Source organism: Falco peregrinus, chromosome 14, assembly GCF_023634155.1.
Source record: "Falco peregrinus isolate bFalPer1 chromosome 14, bFalPer1.pri, whole genome shotgun sequence".
Lineage (NCBI taxonomy): Eukaryota > Metazoa > Chordata > Aves > Falconiformes > Falconidae > Falco > Falco peregrinus.
The window spans coordinates 518,621-534,021 of NC_073734.1; the positions used below are offsets into that span (position 1 = coordinate 518,621).

Consider the following 15,401-nt stretch of genomic DNA (forward strand, 5'->3'; position numbering starts at 1 on the left):
TGCCAGGGCAGGGTGAGAAGCAGCAAGAGAATTCCTGCCTGGCACCTTCTCCAGGGGGACAGTGCAGCACTTTGCCAAGGTGACTCTTTGGGGCCCTGCATGATTGCCAATGTAAAGGCGTCCAGTTTCTCACCACAGAGAGAAGGGTGCCGAACTTTTCTGCTGTGCCTGACGTGGCTGCAAGGACATGGTGAGAAGATCCCAGGTAGGAATTCTCTTGCTGTTTCCCACCGTGCCCTGGCAGCCATGAGAGGAACAGCACAAAAGTTCAGCTCCATGCATTCTGTTCTGAGAAATTTGACCTCTCATACTTGGAATCATTCACAGAACAAAAAAATCACCTTGGGAAAGCGCAGCGCTGCTCCCCTGGAGAAGATGCTAGGAAGGAATTGTTTTGCTGTTTCTCACCGTGCTCTGGCAGCCATGTGAGGTACAGCACAATATTTCTGCTCCCTGCTTTCTGTGGTGAGAAAACAGACCCCTCACATTTGAAATCATGCAGAGCCAAAAAACCTCGCCTTGGCAAAGTGCAGCGCTGCTCCCCTGGAGAAGGTGCCAGGCAGGAATTCTCTTGCTGCTTCTCACCCTGCCCTGGCAGCCATGTGAGGCACAGCACAAAAGCAGAGCAGTACGTAATAGTAGGTACTGGAGTAAAGGGAGCGTGGGGGAGGGGGCTGGAGCTTGGCACCCTGCTCTGGCACATGTGGGTTTCCTGAGACACGTCAGGAATTGTACCCCAGCCCCGGGTATATTTCCTCATTGCTTTTCTGAGGTGATGGTAGCTGTTGTGTCCTGGCGCAGCTGGTTCCCCTGCCCAGGGTTGGGGCGTTCATGCTCTGAACCCACAGTCGAGGTGCCCGAGGCGTCTGTGCCCTGAGCCTGGAGCAGAGGGGCAGTTGCAGTCTGTCCTTAATTTCTGGGGGGGGTGAAGGGCTCTCTGAGGTGGGAAGATGGAGCTCCCCGTGCAGCAGCCAGGGGTGGTGGCTGGAGGTGGGCTGTGTTGCGGTTGCTGTTTTGTCCTGCCCCCGCAGGAGAATGTGGCTGCTTTCTTAGTTCTGCTGCTTTCCTCCTAATGCAGGAGGCTGGTCCCTGCAGGCTCCAGGGAAGTGGGGCTGTGGAAGTGCCTAACTCTGGGGCTAGAGGGTAGGGGAAGCTGCTGGACTGGTATGGGGGCATGCAGACTGGAAGCCCTCTGGAAATAACTGGTGTGGGCATGATGAGCAGGATTAGTTTCAAGTGAAGTGAAATTATAGTTAGAAAATTGAAACAAATAATCCAGTTACTCTCAAGACCCAGTAATAAAGCACTGATACCCAGATTAGTGTTGTATCATCCCCATTAGATTTCTCTCTTAACGAATAGTTATTTCTGGCTTTCAATCCGAGCTCCAGCTGCAGCATGCCCTTGTGTCCGTAGGACCGTGCTGTTCTCTCATGTTCCCGGCAAGGACAAAAGGAAATGGCAACCCTGTTGTTCCCTGAAACTATGAAGGGCCTGGTACCGTGAACATGCGCAATGCTGTAGCTGTTTCGGGAGTAATGAGCTGAAAGTATTGCCTCGTTTGCAGGATGTGGGTCAAACTTGAGGGGAAGGGAATGGTGGTCTTTGCATAGAATGGTGTCTAGCTGTGTACAGCAAGTCCACATGAAGAAAAACGATGTGGAACAGGAGGAAGCAGGAGGGGGTAGGATCTGTGATTTTTTACTTATTGTCCGGATGTAAAATAATTTTAGGGTAGAGCTGGGTTTGAGGCCACTGGTCTTTCAAGTCCCAGAAAAAAAAAGAGGTGGGGACATCCATCTGTTCCTTGGTCCAGTTAGCCAGAAAGGGAGGGGAAACGATTTCTCGTCCAAAGTAGTGCTTAGTAAATGCTGTACATACTCACCTTTGACTTTTGTCGGTGCTTGAGACCCACTTTCTGGGGGTGTTTTCTTTCCCTTTCTTGCACACCCACTTTTTGAGAGACAGATGGGGAGGTTGTCAGCAGGCTGGTGATAGAAGAAGGATGGCCCATGGACCTGTTAAGCCACGCTGCCTGCAGGATAAGGATGCTTGAGAGGAACTGCCATTAGGATAGCCTGAAGTGGCCAAGCTGTCACATCTGTTGTATTTCTATTTGAGCTAATTGCTCATGCGACTTTAATGGTTTCATGCTTTTATTTCTGCTGCTACAGCTTTTCATGCCTGTAGGGAGCCTAGAGTTTGGGTGTTAGTAAGTGAAAAAAATAAGGCCCTCATTCTCCATGGAGAAAGGCTCTTGGGCATGGTAATTTCATGCCTGGAAGGAGTCATATTTGCTGGATAAGTTTTGTAACCTAACCAAATTAGCTTTGAGAAACCATAGTTGTTAATCAGAGTGTTGAACTCTATGGTCCCTTAGTTAAAAACATCACCAAGCTCCTTGCACAAAGGATGGGCGTTTGGTTTGCAAAGTAGGAGAGCAGTCTGATTTTGATGCTTGGGGCAGCAGCGATCCCTGGGTGTAAGGTTGTTCATAATAGTCTGAGCACTTAGTAGGGTCAGGCACAAAGTCACATCGGGTCAGCTGTTTTTGCAAAATGAAGCAGTGAAGTGACATTGTTCCCACCAAAAAACTTTTAAAGAGTAATAAAGGACAGTTTGGGTATTAATAGAGATGTGGATAATAATTCCAGCAAATAGTTCCAAAATACATGGAAGAGGGGGAGAAGATGAGAAGTGGCAGCAGTCTTTGACGTGTGTTTGTGGCTTGTGGGACTGCGCCCACAGCAAAAGGCTGTTTTGGAGTGTTTGTTCTGGGCTTTTACTTCTATCAGTCTTAACTCTGCCACTGAAATATGGTCTAGTTATGAAACAGGGTGGGGATGCCGGCTGCTCTCCAGTTATGAAGGAGCCACAGCCCGGAGACACAGCTGTCTCCTTTGGGTCTGCCATGGAAGGGGATGCTGGGTTTTCCAAGTCCCGTTGCTGTTCCTTGCAGGTCAACTGAGGCATGGCCACTGGAAAGCCCCGCTGGTTCACGGGGTCCTCCAGGATGGCTGGTAGATTCCCGAGCCAAGTGGTAGTGCCTCGTAAGCCGAAGCTAGCCAGAGGGACAGAGAAGCCTGCAACTGTAAGTACCTGCTGCGGCCAGGTAGGAGCTGTGTAAGGCTGGAAACTGCCCCCGCGTCCTTCCTCTACCTGCCCCTCCTGTTGTCTGGCAGCACTGTGAAGCTGGACACCACCTCCCCGTCTCTCTGCTGCCATGCTTCTGTCGGAGGTGGTGACCATGGTGCGGTAGGGGATGGACTGTGTGCTGCTTCAGGGGAGGTCCAGAGTTGTGTCTGGATGTGCCACTGGAGCCATTTAAATGAACGTGCCGGGCATTGCACCGGAATAGCTGAAGCGTGAGCGTGTGCTTCTCTCCGCCCCCTTTGTGTGGGCAGTAACGTTTTGTCACCTCGGGATGCTTGCCAGCGCTGCTCTGACCATACCTGCCCTCCAGGCAGCTGGGCACGTGGTGGGCTGCTCAAACTCTGCTTGAAGGTTTCGAGAGGTATGGCTGGTCCCAGATGGAACAGGTTCCAAAACAGTTGTTCTGTCCCGTATCCCGTGTGGAGCACAGATCCAGCGCTGCAGACAGCAGCGGAGTCAGGGCAATTCCTCCTCCCCATCCTCAGACAGCCCTTTGCTGACCAGAGCTCACTTGGCTGAAGATGACCTGGTGCTGAAGCTCTGTCGAGGAGATACCTTTGCATACTTCTGTGGAGGGGTCTCGGAGGCCCAAACAGAGAAAACAAGTGCTAATTCAAAAGAGATAACTAAAACTTGGAGCCATTCCTCTCCACCTCAGTCTTGGCACAACACTGATTTTCTGCTTTCCTGACTCACCCAGCAGTGACATCTCCACATGTGTGGTGGTTGTGAGCGTTGTGCAAGGGTGGAGTTAAGGGATTTCTGGTAACTCCTCCCAACCTTTTTCAAAGGTCACTGGCTCACTCCGGCCAAACTGGAAAGGAAACAAATGCCCGAAGAGCAAAACCCCCAACATGTCACATCAAATCATGAAGGAGAAGCTAACGGGACAAAGCTACTTGTTTGGAGCATGTGTATTGCACTCTCTATCATTAATTTACTAATGGTAAATATTTCAACAGGTAGTTATGGGACTTCCAGGACTATCCTAGCGGCTATGATCACAAATCATTCATCGGTGGCTCTTGAAGAAGAAAAGCCTTTCTGAATAAAGGCAGTTCTGTAGCTCTTGCTGGTGTTTTGCATTTCAGCTGACTCCCTCTGCCCTCCTGAAGGAGATGTCTCTTACCACCAAGCAGAGGCTGGCCAGCACTCGGGAGATGCGGCGACCCCAGATTATCCAGATTCTAGACATGAGCGAAGCCTCCCATCGTAAGGTAGCCTTTTCTTGCCCTTTTCCTTGCTGTTTGATGTGACGTTTGAAGAGAGCGCGTGCTTGTGACAGGCTTGCCTCCAGCTTATCTAAATGCCTTGGTGACTAAGTCCTGTTGTTGTTTCAGACTGCTGCCGGTGTGGAGTTCCTTCTGCTGGGGGAAAGGTAAAACATTTTTCCCCAGTGAGATGTTGAAGTCCTGACCTGCGCTAAGCCCATATAAACAACCTCTGTTGAAGTTGGTGGCTTTTGCTGGAGATGAGCTACTGCGGCTAAAGCATGATACTGGGGGAAGGCTGGGGCGGGCCACAAGGATGCAAGCTTGCAATTTCCCACCTTCCTGCTGAAATAGCCAGCCCTTGGTTTGGTGTAGTCTCTGTCGAACACTTGGGGTCATAGGATGCCCTCAGTGGTGGCAGCGTTGGCCTTTGAGGGCTGAGGGCCTACGGTAACTACTCAAGGTGTAGCTAAAGCAATTGCATGAATGCTTTGGGTTGGAACAACGAGTGGGACCCGTACAGGGTGTTAGATTTTTCAGGCTGCCGGGTACACAGGGGAATGGCCCTGGGCAGAGGGGAGTGGGTGTGCTTTATCTGGATCAGTGTTTATTTACACGTGTGTTTAAAGCTGCTTTTCTTACAGATCTGCTTAGTATAACACACGTTCCAAAGGGGTAGATGACTGAGGTAGGCTGTTGAGTGGAAAACTGCCAGCGAGAGACCTGTAGCAAATTGGTTAAGGATTGCCCTAGACAGCGCGTGAGGTTGGGAACGCCTCGGACGAGCGCACACAGAACTGGCCGTGTGCTGTGGCCGCTGGCTTCAGCACGACCCTGACTCCTGTGGAGAAGCAGGAGACGTGCCTGTGTCTTGTGAGTGTGAAGAGTTCAGCTGGAAGGGGGGAGGCAGAGCAGGGAGGAGTTTTCTCAAAGTAACGCCTCGGCGCTGTAAGCATTTGCTGTTTCTGTATGTTTTCAGACCTGCTTCTGTAGTGGTATTAAAGAAAATGGCAATAATAGAATATAATGAAGCATCCATTTAAAGCTCGTGGGAAAAGGAGATGCCAAGTCCAGCTTTACTCAGATTGCCCAGTGATGCTGGGAAAGTACCTGGAACTTACCACCTCATCTGTCGCTTTCTTAACGGCGGTGTTCCTTTCTGGCCTGTCTTCTCTTCTTCCTGGTTTCTGGGCTGTGTGTCAAAAAAGAGATTTGAGGATGTGTTGGGCTCGGTCTCTGTGTCTCAAAGTAAAGATGATCCCCAAGTTGTTTCCCATGGGGTCTCCTGTAAATTCTTGGCTTTCCCTTGCTCCACGAGTGCTTACAGCTCTTGCAGTGAGTGCTCTGGAGCTGTGTGACCGTGTTAGCCCAGGGCTCTGCCGGAGGTAAGTGCTGCCTTGCCTGTTGGAGAAGGCGACCTGGAGAAATACCTGCCAAAAGAGCTGCTCGCTTGAGCCTGCTCTAGTGTGGCCCAGAAACTTTTGATCTGCTCAGAACACAGGTGGGTGAGCTTCTGTTCCCCTAGCGTGAGCTGGGCAGGCGTACTCACCAAGGGACTGTCCTTCGCTGGAGGCCAGTGTTGTATTCTCTCACCGATGAGTCTTTCTCCCCGCGGCTGAAACTCTCTGCTCTCTTTTGCATCTCCAGTTCTCGGCAGTTGCCCTGGAACAGAGCTTGTTCCGGCCTTTCCCATCAGAGGTGGTATTTCAGAGCTACGTCCCCGATGAGGTCTATGAAGTGCCACTGATTCTGAGGAACGTGGACAAGGTAAGTGCTGGGATGTGGAAGTTTAACCCTGTGCTGGAACTGGAGAGCAGTGTCATCCGTGCGGTGCACAGCACAGCCAGTCGCCTGCTGCAGCACAGCGCATCCAGAATAAAACGTCTCACCGCCTTTATTTTGCAAGACGGTGGAAATCTTGCCATGCTGAGGTTTCTCCCCCTGGTTTTGGCTGTGTGTTGGTGGTACCTAGCTGAAAGGAGCTTTTCTGGTCAGCACCTTTCCCCGTGGAAGCCCTGCACGGGTGGGAATGTTGGGGGCTGTACAGTTCTTCCCTGCCCTCGTGCTTTCCCTCGAGTGTGCACCGCGTCCTGGTGGCTCCGTGGTTAATCTCAGTTTCCACAGGGCCCCTCTGCCTCTGGGTGAGCTGCACAGAGAGCTGAACGGGCTGTCAGAGCTCGGGGTGGGGTCTTCTCCACTTTATGCTGGAGTAAGTTATAATTAGTGGTAACAGCGCTTCAGGAAAGGTGTTTTGAAACAGCAGTGGAAGCAGGCTGATTTAGCAGCAGCAGCGGGAGGCCTTTAGGTGCCCCTTCAGGCTCCTGCTAAGCTTAATTGGGTTCTGCTCAGGTTTTCCTGAGACAACGTGATGCTCTGCTTCCCCTTTGGAGAGCCACGGCCTGTTTGGAGTAAAGTGCCCTCAAAGGTCTCCACCTTTACTTGAAAAAAACGATCATTTTGAGACTTCCCAAGAAAGTTGAGAATGGAAAAGTTGAAAAATGTCAGCAGTTTTGTTCCACTGTCAGGAGGGAAATTGGGACCTTTTGAACTTCAGCTGGGGAAACGTTTGCTGGAATGAGGCATGTGCCAAGGGCAAGCTGGTGGGAAAAGGCAGGAGGGAGGAAAGGAGCTGAGCTCGGTGTTCTCTCCCTGCGCACTTTCATACACGCAGGGGTTTCTCTTGATACGTAGCAGTAAGTGCACGGGCAGTAGAGACAGGTCAGAAAGAGGGGTGTAATTAAGGATACTCTTCTGTAATGAAGAGGAAGGGGTATGCGTGAGGGCAGGGTGGGATGGGAAGATGGAAGTGTGCACAAGAGACGGTGAATTCGCCTCCTTTCCAAATTTCCCTGTTGGGGAGGGCAAACAGGTGGACAACAAAAAAAAGCTGTCGAGGCATACTGCAGGTGGAAGAACAGCAAGTCCAAGTATCTCCTGAGATAACAGGTTGTGACAGGGATGTGGGTGAAAATGGAAGACCCTTTGGCAAGGAAGGATGCGGGTGTGCTCCCTCAGTTATTCCGGGAGAGTACTGCACCATTCCTGGTCTGGCATTTAACTTGGGAACATTGATAAGATGCAGCATGTGTGCCTGCACCCGGGGGATGCCACTGGTGTGATCTGCGCTGAATTTTGGGCAGTCTTTGCTGTAGGTATCCTCGTCCCTGATTAAAATGTGCCTCAGTCCTCACTTTCTCTCTTCCTACTCTCTGCTTCATTCCCACTGAGTCTTTGGCTTCACCTGCTCCATTATCCATGCAGCACTTCAAAATGTTTATCTTTGCCAAGTACCAGCCAACAGGCAAACAGTTAATTTGCTCTATTCATGCTTCCTCAAGTGGAAAAGATCATCTGCATTAACATTTCTGCCATTCCCAGTAAATGATAATAAACTTGTACTGTGTAAAGCTGCACCTTGGGATTTACGTGCCCTGTGAAGGGGGAGGCAATGTGTGAACTGTGGTTTTTTTCCCAAAACAGTGTAGTTTTGAAGCTAGTTAGAGCTCAACCACTGGAGAGCATGGGTGTAAAAGTAAGATAAGCTCCAGGAAAATCTTTGGTATGTTTTAAATACAGAAAGACAGAGAGGATAATCCTGCGAGGGTGTTATATTCTAAATTGGTTGGCTTTTGGCGATGTCCTGGAGAAAAGCAACGTTGTGCTCCGTCTCAAGTTTTTCGTGCCAGTTTCCCACATTCCCCTGAATCATACTGAGTTACACTGCATGGTAGCCTGAAGTTGTCTGCCCCATAAAAATCCAGCTGACAGCAAAATGTATTCCGCATAGAGGCTCTGTAATCATGCAACTACAGAAGTGCTGTACTATATACTTCCTGCTCTTACCTGTGTTGTAAAATTGCTTTTCTATTTTCAGGCTGTTCCTCAGCACCCTCAGATGTTCTGGGTGGCTTTTGCTGAAGGTCTGAGCCACACGTGCTCCCCTTCTAAGGGACATGGTGACCAAAATGCTTGTCTGCACTGTGAAGTTGGCTCCTGGAACTCGCCGCCCCAGGACATTGCTGGGTTCCAAGGGCGTTTGGAGAGTTCAGGACTGCCTTGGCCACGGGTTACCAGGCTCGGGTGGGTGGTGCAGAGTGAGCCTCCATTTTTTCCAAGCCTCATGTGGGGTTGTTGTTGATCCGTGAAGCTGCCCACCAGTCCAAATCACCTGCTTCAGACTTTGAGATTTGGCGCTCAGGGGTTGCTCTCTGTGTGCTAGGGAAATGCCTGTGTGCTGTCTGTGTGCTGGTGGTGCCCCAGAGGGCAGAACCGTGCAGCAGGGTGCCTGCAGGGACTGCTGGGGGTGGGCAGGGGTCCCCAGGGATCTGGCTTGCCCGCGCTGGCAGCTGCCTGGCTACAGTCACAGGCAGCAGGAGCCTCCGGAGAGCAGAGGTTGGCTTTTAATAATGAAACCACCGCCAGGCAGTGCCAGTCATGTATCTCGGGGCAGAAAATGCCTTTGAAGCCCCTAGTTGATAGGCACAGCCTGGGGGGTCGCCTGGCTTTCCATCACTTGGCCAGGTTGCTGGCTCTCATCCTCTGCATCAGCCTTTCCTTGTAGCATATTGTGCTTCTCCCTTGCTTCTTTCCAGCTCCCTTTGGTTTTTCCCAGCCATCTCTCTGTTTCTGGGGTTGTCTCTTTGTCTTCCTGTGTTTCCTCCTTTTGCTCTTCATTTGCTGCTTTTATTCCCAGTAAGGCCACAGTATCTGTGGTCCCCTCTTGCTGGTCTGCCTACATGACTGTAGCACCGCAGCTTGACTGCCCCGCTCAAACCCAGCACGTTAAAGTGAATTTCTTCCTTCCGCCAGGATTAACACGTACTGTTTGGCGTTCAGATAATACATGCCCCTTCTAGGGGCATGTCTGCCTGGATGTGTACGGGCAGAAGCCAGCAGATTCTCTGGGCTTATTGAATACACGGGTGACTTGATTCAGATATTATACCGCCGTGCTGCTGGTGTCTTCCCTGCTTGGCCCTTCCTTCATCGCCCTGCTGCCTCTGGCCTCGAGCTGTTTTGCCCAGGCAGAAGGGATTAATGTTCACTCTTATGTGTTACGTGTATGTACCTCCAGAGCTAAAAGTGCTTTGTGAAGGTGGTATCACCAGGCCTCTTCTCCCCCTGTTTCCACAAGCTGCAAGATCATACTTTCCTCTCTTTTCTGCAGGTTCCTGGGCTGGTGAAGGTCATCTTGGAGAGCTCACCTTATTTCAAGCTGATCAGCCACCATGCTGTGTGCCGCAAGGTACTGCCTGGCATGCTTGCGACTTTCCGCATCGTTTTCTCCCCTGATGAGAACAAGGTGAGACTGGAGGTCCCGAGAGGTGTGTGCCTTCAGTGGGAGGTGAACCTGCGGGGCTGGGTTCAGAACAGGGCATCTGCTGTGGGTTTTGAGGCACTGTCCTGGTTTCGGTGGCATTGCACTGGATCTGCAGCTGGGGGAAACTTTTCCTGTGGTGAAGATGATGCTGTCATAGGCTGGAGGCTCTTCTATGCTTCAGACTGTGATTATCCTTTGGTGCTGGAACGTTTAATGCCATGTCTGTTGGCTTCAGGGATAAGAGTGCACTGTGTGGTGGGGTGGCCTCTCATGGTGTTGGTTTCTAGTATCTGACTATTGCTGCATAATTACGGGTTTGCTCTGATAATTATAAATACAAAAGCCTGTTTGCATAAATACAAACCTGTTGTTTGGAGGACCCAAAGCTGAGCCTGATCAGAGTGAGGACCACCACCTTTGAAAACTGGAGTTGCTTCTTGAATGCATATCGTGTTGGCCGCAGTAGTGAGACGGCGGAACGTTCTGTCTGAAGCCGGCACTTTTCTTGCACACCGGTCATAGCCCATGCCGTGCTGCGAGGTTTGCTCTAGGCTGCGGTCAGGCAGCCTGCAGCTGGTCACATCCTGGCTGGCAGCACCATGCGATGCCACCGCAGCAGGGACTGACGAGCTGTGCGTTCCCTCCCTGTGCTTTCCTGGGCGTTTTCAGGGGAAGGCGCACGTGGGACAGTAGGGAAATGGCAGGGAGGGGTGCTGATAAGGTGTTTAGCCATCGCACCTCTCTACTCGATGTTAGGGGCTTCATTATGATGGAAAACGCTAGGGGAATGGCTAGATCCAGAGAGCTTTCCCCTTTCCCGTCTGGCAACCAGTTCCCTGCCTCACCCTGGGCTGGAGCGAAGGTGATGCTTTTTCATACCCTCTGTGTTCCAGCCTTGCCGCTGTGCTGCCCCTGAGGATACTTGCCCGCCTGTGCTCCAGCTGTGATTCTAGGGGAGAAGATGCGCTGTGCTCGTGGCAGGGAGCCAGCCTGGCCCAGGCACGCTGAGCTCCAGATGTCTTTAACCAGCAGGAGGCTGGTGTGCTGCAGAGGACTGAGGCATCTGGAGCGCACACAGGAGTGAAGGGGCAGGTAGCATCTGCAGGCAGAGTGTTAGCCTGGAGCCTTTGGGCAGTCACGCTGGTGTGGCTGTGCCTGCGTGCATGGGGCTGTGGTTGCTGTGTCAGCTGGCACCTATTCCCTGCCCCGTGTGCCGTGCTTTTGCTCGGAGGTTGGAACATCGGTGCTGTGGCCCTGGCAGTCTGGCACTGTGCCGTGATGTGAAGGGGCGGCGGTGTTACCTGGAGGCTTGTTAACGCAAAAGGGTTTAGTACCTGGCATGGAAGGGAGGAAGCCCTGCAGGGGAACACAGACAGACAGGCTGACTCTTTACACCAGCACTCTGCTGCCTCTTGGCACAGTTCTTTGCGTGACTTTGTGGGTGATGCAAGGTGAGGGGGTCGCTCTGAGCCAGCTGGTGTTTCTGTGCCAGGCCAGAGGTGCAGGCTCTCTTTGGGCACAGCTGTTCTCTCATCTTCCGTTTGCTGCTTAGATGTAGTTGAACACCCTGTCCTATCCTCAAACAGCATGGCTGTAGCAAACTAGAGAGGAAATGCCCTGTGGTGCCTGGCTCCCCATGCTTGTGAAATGATCTGTTGCTTTGCGGAGGGACTGAGAAATTGTTTTACGTCATTCGTATGGAAGGTTAAAATGATGTTGGCTTAGGGCAGTTCTCCATACTGCCCAAGTGACATAAGAGCTTAATCCCACCGAGGTAGGCTTTGCAGGGGACACTGCTTCCTTTAAAATGTGATTGACTAGTATTCATGAGCATTCATTTTTGGGATGGAAGTAAATCGGTTCCCATGAAGGGCAAAGAGCTGCTCTTCAACTACAGAGAAGCAGCAGAGCAACACATGAACATCACCCCAAATAGAAGTAGGGTGAGGTAACTCCCAGGAACACTCATGTCCAGTACTTTGTCCCTTGTCTTGCCCTTGAACTGGTGAGTGTGTGGCATTAGGGAGCTGTGCCAGCGAGGTCCTCTGCACAGCTCGAGCGACACCCTGGCGGTTTCTGCCGACCTGGGTTTTGTGCTCCTTGCAGGGCATTGGGAGAGGGATGTGGGCGGCTTGGTGAGGAGCACATGGGGACTCTACAGCAGAACCAGAATGTTGTATAAATCGAACTTTTTGTCTCGTACTTGATGGAGTGTGAGTCAGGAAAGTGCCGGAGTGCTGTCGCTCAGCTAGAAATGCATCAGTAGCATGGTCAGGATGTGCAGAGCACCTTGAAAAGCCCTTAGCCAAGAGGCAGGCTTTGGGAGATGGTTCTGTAAAGCCACCTGTGTTGGGCTTGCAGTTGCTTGCCTGCAGAGTATCTGTGTGTTAGTTGTGGAAGGCTCAGGAGTGCTGCCTTTGAATAACTCCTACATCTCTGATACTGCATGATCCACAGGGACTGTGGGTAACCCAGTGAAGTGGGGTCTGGGTCTTCCTGATGAGGAGCCGGTTTGTGTCATTCTCTTGCTTTGAATCTGTTCTTCCCTGGAGTAAGTCTGACTTCAGTGAAGTCACTCCTGATTGAAAGGAGTAAAATTGTGCCTCAGCCCTAAGTAATAGGGCCATGTGAGTTGTTAGTGGCTGAAATGCCACGTAGCCCTTTCTTGGAAAATGAGCAGTTTCCTACTGTCTCGCAGTCATTTGGGAATGTGCCACGTGGTCAGACTGTCAGAAAAGGAATAGCCGACCCGCCTCTTGGTTTATTGGCACTTGTGTTATAAATGAACTGCTAATTTTTCTGCTGGGCAACATTTCCAGTTTGTTACTCTTGCTGCTTCTGATTTGCACGTTTCTGTTTTATGGCTCCATTGTACAGCGTGGGTGTTCTCGTGCCAGCCCCTGTTCCCATGTGTTCTTGCGTCATGGTCTGACGGCCTCTGCTGAACTGGAAACCATTGTGGCACTGACCGGCAGATAAACAACAGACAGAAATACTTCCATTTGTGCGTCCTTCAGGCTTATTAGTAGTTTATTGTAAAGGAAGAAGGAAGCAAGAAGCACATAAAAACATAGCAGAGCTTATTCTGTGTTGTCCTCTTGCTCTTTTCACTGTAGCAGTGCACTGTTTTCAGGCAGTGCAAGTTCAGTCTGTGAGGTTTGTGAAATTCATTGCTGATGCTCAGTGGAGACTGAATTAATGCACATTGATTACTCTGAAATATGACAGGACGGTGAGTTATTGCATGACTGAAATGAAGTCCTTTAAAATTCAGCCCAGCCCTGCTAGATGTTTTGTTGTGCACAGAAGCTATTCCAAGAATACTTTTAAGATGACTCTTGTGAGGAGGAAAGGGGCAGAAGACCAAGGCAAATGGCGCGGCGCCACAGGAACCTGAAGCCAAGTGACTCATTTCAAAGACTCCTGCGAACCGGCGGCTGAGGGGGGCAGGCGCAGGGGCACCCCCTCTGCTGCGAACGGATCTTCATCCTCTGGTCTCTCCTCTGTTGTCACGGCCCTTATTTTCCAGCCTTTTTTTATATCAGGGTTTCAGCGGGAGCTTTCCCTGCTTGGCTTGCTGTGTTACCTCATGCTACAAGGATCTTTTCTTTGCAGGTTGGCTGCTGCAAGGAATTCAGTGAAGCATTTGGGATAGGTTATGCAGGGAAACTGACATCTGAGTTTGGGGTTCTGGGCAGTTAGGCTTGATATTGCTGCGACAGTAATTACTGTTAGCCTGAGTTTACAAAGAGCCTGAAACAACACCCAAGACGAGCAGCTGCTTCAGTCTCAGTGGGTGCCAGTTCAGACGCCAGTGGTGATACCTGGAAGGCCAGAGCCTGTAATTTACTGCTTGTCACAGGGGAGCACGAGAAGGGGAGCCATCGTACAACTGTCTGTACCTTCCGTGAAACTGAGAGGGGAGTTGTATGCAGGATGAAGTCGTGTTTTCATGAAAACCTATAGCCTGAAGCTGTGTCTAAACACAGCAAACTTTAAAGCATAGATGGGATGCAACCCCTCTGTCATCCAGGCACGTTTATTTAGAAACCTGGTCTTAAACAGTCTGCTAAGGGTTTGCAGTTGCGAAGCAGAACAACATTTTGAACTGGTCTCAACTGTGCCCCTAGGCTGCAAGCAAGTGCGTAGCAGGGTTAGTGCCCTGGTAACACGAGGCAGTGCTGAAGTAGAGGCTTTGCAACCTGTTGCCCCCAAGGGAGGGCAATTCAGCTTTCAAAAGCTTAAGGGACCATGGGTTCACAGTGGCACAAACAGCCAGCTTCTGCCTAGCACCCCTCTTGCCTTGGGTTTCCCCCTGTTTGGGCTGGCGCTGCATTCAGCCTGGTGCAAGGTCCCACGTTGGTGGGGTGGTAGAGCGTGGCTGAAGGGTCAGCCCGCTCTGAAGTGCTGAGTCAAGCCTTGCACGGGATGCCATGTCCCACGGTGTCCCTGGAGAGGGGGCTTGGAGCATAATGTGCATCTGCATGAATGGCGAGAGGCATCTTTCTCTCTCAAGGTCGTGGTTGTCTCTGTGAAACCAAATCCTTGTTGCTTTAGCCTTGCCCTCAGGTCCCTGGAGAAATCCCTTGTGCATTGCTGTGCAGGTGGTCCCAGCGCCCCTCACCAGCAACGGAGCTGGGAAGGCTGCCTGTGCTTGCTTTTGGGGGGGATTTATTTCTTGGGCTCTTAATTGCATTGCTGTTGATCCATTTGCTCCTTAGCAATGACAACACCTTGACAATTACTTCCTTTTACTTGCTCCAAGTAGCTCCAGTTGTTGAAGTTCCTTTTTTCTTTATCCTCCTGCTGATCTGAACTTGCATCCTCCTCTGCCTACCTGGCACCTGGAAGAGGGAGCTGAGTAAATATGGCATGCCAAGACTTAATAAGGCAGGTAGCTTTCAATTGGCTTTGCAATGCCTTTGTTACAGTAGTGTGGCCAAAAGAACAACAACAACAAAAGCAAATAACATTCTTCATTTGCTAATGAGTTTCTGAGGATCGAAACAGTGCAGGACGTGAAGTAGCCAGATAATAGGTGCTTTAAATTCATATGGGCTGCCCATAGCTTTTATTTTAGAGGGCTTAGGCTGCAAGATTGAGTACAAAATTGCTAACTCAGAACGACTTGCTGAAGATGAAACGCTTTCCTGAAATGCGGTATTAAATCATGCAGGTTGCTTGCTGCAGTTCCCTTCCTAGTATTTTACCTTCCAAATAGGAAAAGCAAAAGCCCTTCTGCAGTTTCTAGGGTGAATATTTGAGATGTCTAGAAAAGGAGATTATTCTTTTTGTCTTGGATGGGGCAGCATCTGTATTGACAAGCTTAAACCCCAGCTGAGCAGGTGGTAGGCGAGGTGCTGGGTGGTGGGTGAGGCGCTGGCTGTCAGCGCTTGCGTTAGAGCAATAGGTGCGTGTCTGTGCCTGGGCTGGCTGCCTTAGGGCCCTTCCAGGAGGGGATGGGGACAGGAGCAGGAAATCCCAGCTGTGGCGGAGGCTGGATCGGTTCTGCTGAAGGGAGTTTGCTGCTGTATGCAATTCCTAAATCATTAAAATCCTAAAGCGCTTGCTGCTTCAACAGTGATAAAAATATCAAATTTTAATTAAAAGCACTGAGGAAAAAATCAGGGCAGCCAGTGAGTGACGAGAAGCAGAGTTTTTATCAGCTCATCCATAAGAGCGCTGCTGGGGGTAATGGCTCCTGGCCCTATGGCAGC

At 50.8% G+C, this 15,401-nt stretch overlaps 1 pseudogene; it reads left to right on the forward strand.

The window, feature by feature from the left end:
* The first annotated feature begins 2,971 nt into the window (after positions 1–2,971).
* LOC129785679 (hydrocephalus-inducing protein homolog) overlaps positions 2,972–15,401 on the forward strand; it is a 67,717-nt pseudogene continuing 55,287 nt past the window's right edge.